General features: G+C 40.1%; 1 protein-coding gene across 1 annotated transcript in view; it reads left to right on the plus strand.

Moving 5' to 3' along the window:
• The window catches only part of LOC115130029 (short transient receptor potential channel 7-like), a 75,527-nt gene that overhangs the window by 67,887 nt on the left and 1,640 nt on the right, over positions 1 to 6,000 (plus strand). The gene's annotated exons all lie outside the window — the stretch shown is intronic.

Genomic DNA, 6,000 nt, shown 5'->3' on the forward strand with positions numbered 1-6,000 from the left:
CACTGTTGGAGCTAGAAACACAAGCATTTTACTGCACTGTTGGAGCTAGAAACACAAGCATTTTACTGCACTGTTGGAGCTAGAACACAAGCATTTTACTGCACTGTTGGAGCTAGAACACAAGCATTTTACTGCACTGTTGGAGCTAGAACACAAGCATTTTACTGCACTGTTGGAGCTAGAAACACAAGCATTTTACTGCACTGTTTTAGCTAGAACACAAGCATTTTACTGCACTGTTTTAGCTAGAACACAAGCATTTTACTGCACTGTTTTAGCTAGAAAATAAGCATTTTACTGCACTGTTTTAGCTAGAACACAAGCATTTTACTGCACTGTTGGAGCTAGAAACACAAGCATTTTACTGCACTGTTGGAGCTAGAAACACAAGCATTTTACTGCACTGTTGGAGCTAGAACACAAGCATTTTACTGCACTGTTGGAGCTAGAACACAAGCATTTTACTGCACTGTTGGAGCTAGAACACAAGCATTTTACTGCACTGTTGGAGCTAGAAACACAAGCATTTTACTGCACTGTTTTAGCTAGAACACAAGCATTTTACTGCACTGTTTTAGCTAGAACACAAGCATTTTACTGCACTGTTTTAGCTAGAAAATAAGCATTTTACTGCACTGTTTTAGCTTGAACACAAGCATTTTACTGCACTGTTGGAGCTAGAAACACAAGCATTTTACTGCACTGTTTTAGCTAGAAACACAAGCATTTTACTGCACTGTTTTAGCTAGAACACAAGCATTTTACTGCACTGTTGGAGCTAGAAACACAAGCATTTTACTGCACTGTTGGAGCTAGAAACACAAGCATTTTACTGCACTGTTGGAGCTAGGAACACAAGCATTTTACTGCACTGTTGGAGCTAGAAACACAAGCATTTTACTGCACTGTTGGAGCTAGAAACACAAGCATTTTACTGCACTGTTGGAGCTAGAACACAAGCATTTTACTGCACTGTTGGAGCTAGAACACAAGCATTTTACTGCACTGTTGGAGCTAGAACACAAGCATTTTACTGCACTGTTGGAGCTAGAAACACAAGCATTTTACTGCACTGTTTTAGCTAGAACACAAGCATTTTACTGCACTGTTTTAGCTAGAACACAAGCATTTTACTGCACTGTTTTAGCTAGAAAATAAGCATTTTACTGCACTGTTTTAGCTAGAACACAAGCATTTTACTGCACTGTTGGAGCTAGAAACACAAGCATTTTACTGCACTGTTGGAGCTAGAAACACAAGCATTTTACTGCACTGTTGGAGCTAGAACACAAGCATTTTACTGCACTGTTGGAGCTAGAACACAAGCATTTTACTGCACTGTTGGAGCTAGAACACAAGCATTTTACTGCACTGTTGGAGCTAGAAACACAAGCATTTTACTGCACTGTTTTAGCTAGAACACAAGCATTTTACTGCACTGTTTTAGCTAGAACACAAGCATTTTACTGCACTGTTTTAGCTAGAAAATAAGCATTTTACTGCACTGTTTTAGCTAGAACACAAGCATTTTACTGCACTGTTGGAGCTAGAAACACAAGCATTTTACTGCACTGTTTTAGCTAGAACACAAGCATTTTACTGCATTGTTGGAGCTAGAAACACAAGCATTTTACTGCACTGTTTTAGCTAGAAACACAAGCATTTTACTGCACTGTTTTAGCTAGAACACAAGCATTTTACTGCACTGTTGGAGCTAGAAACACAAGCATTTTACTGCACTGTTGGAGCTAGAAACACAAGCATTTTACTGCACTGTTGGAGCTAGAACACAAGCATTTTACTGCACTGTTGGAGCTAGAACACAAGCATTTTACTGCACTGTTGGAGCTAGAACACAAGCATTTTACTGCACTGTTGGAGCTAGAAACACAAGCATTTTACTGCACTGTTTTAGCTAGAACACAAGCATTTTACTGCACTGTTTTAGCTAGAACACAAGCATTTTACTGCACTGTTTTAGCTAGAAAATTTTTTTACTGCACTGTTTTAGCTAGAACACAAGCATTTTACTGCACTGTTGGAGCTAGAAACACAAGCATTTTACTGCACTGTTTTAGCTAGAACACAAGCATTTTACTGCATTGTTGGAGCTAGAAACACAAGCATTTTACTGCACTGTTTTAGCTAGAAACACAAGCATTTTACTGCACTGTTTTAGCTAGAACACAAGCATTTTACTGCACTGTTGGAGCTAGAAACACAAGCATTTTACTGCACTGTTGGAGCTAGAACACAAGCATTTTACTGCACTGTTGGAGCTAGAACACAACCATTTTACTGCACTGTTGGAGCTAGAAACACAAGCATTTTACTGCACTGTTTTAGCTAGAACACAAGCATTTTACTGCACTGTTGGAGCTAGAAACACAAGCATTTTACTGCACTGTTTTAGCTAGAAACACAAGCATTTTACTGCACTGTTTTAGCTAGAAACACAAGCATTTTACTGCACTGTTGGAGCTAGAACACAAGCATTTTACTGCACTGTTGGAGCTAGAAACACAAGCATTTTACTGCACTGTTGGAGCTAGGAACACGCATTTTACTGCACTGTTGGAGCTAGAAACACAAGCATTTTACTACACTGTTGGAGCTAGGAACACAAGCATTTTACTGCACTGTTGGAGCTAGAACACAAGCATTTTACTGCACTGTTGGAGCTAGAAACACAAGCATTTTACTGCACTGTTGGAGCTAGAACACAAGCATTTTACTGCACTGTTGGAGCTAGAAACACAAGCATTTTACTGCACTGTTGGAGCTAGAAACACAAGCATTTTACTGCACTGTTGGAGCTAGAAACACAAGCATTTTACTGCACTGTTGGAGCTAGGAACACAGGCATTTTACTACACTGTTGGAGCTAGGAACACAAGCATTTTACTGCACTGTTGGAGCTAGAAACACAAGCATTTTACTGCACTGTTGGAGCTAGAACACAAGCATTTTACTGCACTGTTGGAGCTAGAACACAAGCATTTTACTGCACTGTTGGAGCTAGAACACAAGCATTTTACTGCACTGTTGGAGCTAGAACACAAACATTTTACTGCACTGTTGGAGCTAGAAACACAAGCATTTTACTGCACTGTTGGAGCTAGAAACACAGGTATTTTACTGCACTGTTGGAGCTAGAAACACAAGCATTTTACTGCACTGTTGGAGCTAGGAACACAAGCATTTTACTGCACTGTTGGAGCTAGGAACACAAGCATTTTACTGCACTGTTGGAGCTAGAAACACAAGCATTTTACTGCACTGTTGGAGCTAGGGACACAAGCATTTTACTGCACTGTTGGAGCTAGAAACACAAGCATTTTACTGCACTGTTGGAGCTAGAAACACAAGCATTTTACTGCACTGTTGGAGCTAGAACACAAGCATTTTACTGCACTGTTGGAGCTAGAACACAAGCATTTTACTGCACTGTTGGAGCTAGAAACACATGCATTTTACTGCACTGTTGGAGCTAGAAACACAAGCATTTTACTGCACTGTTTTAGCTAGAACACAAGCATTTTACTGCACTGTTGGAGCTAGAAACACAAGCATTTTACTGCACTGTTTTAGCTAGAACACAAGCATTTTACTGCACTGTTTTAGCTAGAACACAAGCATTTTACTGCACTGTTTTAGCTAGAACACAAGCATTTTACTGCACTGTTTTAGCTAGAACACAAGCATTTTACTGCACTGTTGGAGCTAGAAACACAAGCATTTTACTGCACTGTTTTAGCTAGAACACAAGCATTTTACTGCACTGTTGGAGCTAGAAACACAAGCATTTTACTGCACTGTTTTAGCTAGAAACACAAGCATTTTACTGCACTGTTTTAGCTAGAACACAAGCATTTTACTGCACTGTTGGAGCTAGAAACACAAGCATTTTACTGCACTGTTGGAGCTAGGAACACAAGCATTTTACTGCACTGTTGGAGCTAGAAACACAAGCATTTTACTGCACTGTTGGAGCTAGGAACACAAGCATTTTACTGCACTGTTGGAGCTAGAAACACAAGCATTTTACTGCACTGTTGGAGCTAGAAACACAAGCATTTTACTGCACTGTTGGAGCTAGAACACAAGCATTTTACTGCACTGTTGGAGCTAGAACACAAGCATTTTACTGCACTGTTGGAGCTAGAAACACATGCATTTTACTGCACTGTTGGAGCTAGAAACACAAGCATTTTACTGCACTGTTTTAGCTAGAACACAAGCATTTTACTGCACTGTTGGAGCTAGAAACACAAGCATTTTACTGCACTGTTTTAGCTAGAACACAAGCATTTTACTGCACTGTTTTAGCTAGAACACAAGCATTTTACTGCACTGTTTTAGCTAGAACACAAGCATTTTACTGCACTGTTTTAGCTAGAACACAAGCATTTTACTGCACTGTTGGAGCTAGAAACACAAGCATTTTACTGCACTGTTTTAGCTAGAACACAAGCATTTTACTGCACTGTTGGAGCTAGAAACACAAGCATTTTACTGCACTGTTGGAGCTAGAACACAAGCATTTTACTGCACTGTTGGAGCTAGAAACACAAGCATTTTACTACACTGTTGGAGCTAGGAACACAAGCATTTTACTGCACTGTTGGAGCTAGAACACAAGCATTTTACTGCACTGTTGGAGCTAGAAACACAAGCATTTTACTGCACTGTTGGAGCTAGAACACAAGCATTTTACTGCACTGTTGGAGCTAGAAACACAAGCATTTTACTGCACTGTTGGAGCTAGAAACACAAGCATTTTACTGCACTGTTGGAGCTAGAACACAAGCATTTTACTGCACTGTTGGAGCTAGAAACACAAGCATTTTACTGCACTGTTGGAGCTAGAAACACAAGCATTTTACTGCACTGTTGGAGCTAGGAACACAGGCATTTTACTACACTGTTGGAGCTAGGAACACAAGCATTTTACTGCACTGTTGGAGCTAGAAACACAAGCATTTTACTGCACTGTTGGAGCTAGAACACAAGCATTTTACTGCACTGTTGGAGCTAGAACACAAGCATTTTACTGCACTGTTGGAGCTAGAAACACAAGCATTTTACTGCACTGTTGGAGCTAGAACACAAGCATTTTACTGCACTGTTGGAGCTAGAACACAAGCATTTTACTGCACTGTTGGAGCTAGAAACACAAGCATTTTACTGCACTGTTGAAGCTAGAACACAAGCATTTTACTGCACTGTTGGAGCTAGAACACAAGCATTTTACTGCACTGTTGGAGCTAGAAACACAAGCATTTAGTTTCCCCTGCAAGTCTGTGTATGCGACCAATAAACTTTGATTTGATTTTACCTAGATTTGCAGTGACTCATATGGCTGTCATGCTCTCTGACCTCCTCTCTAGCGTCTCATTTTGTGTTGTTGTGTCTAACTCGTCCTCATATATAACTTATGTTATTGATGCACTGCAACAACAAAATGTAACTTAAGTCAAGGTCGGTCGTGTGTCTTCTCTAGTTGTTCCTGCATACTGAATACTAGTTGATCCTGCCAATACCAGCACCTGGATTTAGACCAGAGCTCTCCATCCCTGTTCCTGGAGCAGACTGACATAAAGTGTAAAGTCAACTTTGTTCTAAGGGCAGGAAATAGCTGACTGGTTTAGGGCAGAACAAATCCGATTGGGTTTCGAAAAGGTCAATGGGCGGAGTTTAACAGATGCACAACTTTTGAAAACATGGCGGAGGTTTGAACAGAGAATCTTTTACAAACCAGTTGGTTGGTTTAAGGCAGAACAAATCCGATCAGATTAATTTTGCTCTTAGAACAAAGTTGACTACACTTTTTATGTCAATCTGCGTTCGCAGAGAACTAGCTTCCTGTAGGTTTTCACTCCAGCCCTAGTTGTAACTAACCTGACTCAGCTTATCAAGCAGCTAATTATTTTAATCAGGTTTGCTAGATTATGTTTGGAGTGAAAACCTACTAATATATATGAACTCATGTTGTGTTGT

The sequence above is a fragment of the Oncorhynchus nerka genome, linkage group LG6, assembly GCF_034236695.1.
Source record: "Oncorhynchus nerka isolate Pitt River linkage group LG6, Oner_Uvic_2.0, whole genome shotgun sequence".
Lineage (NCBI taxonomy): Eukaryota > Metazoa > Chordata > Actinopteri > Salmoniformes > Salmonidae > Oncorhynchus > Oncorhynchus nerka.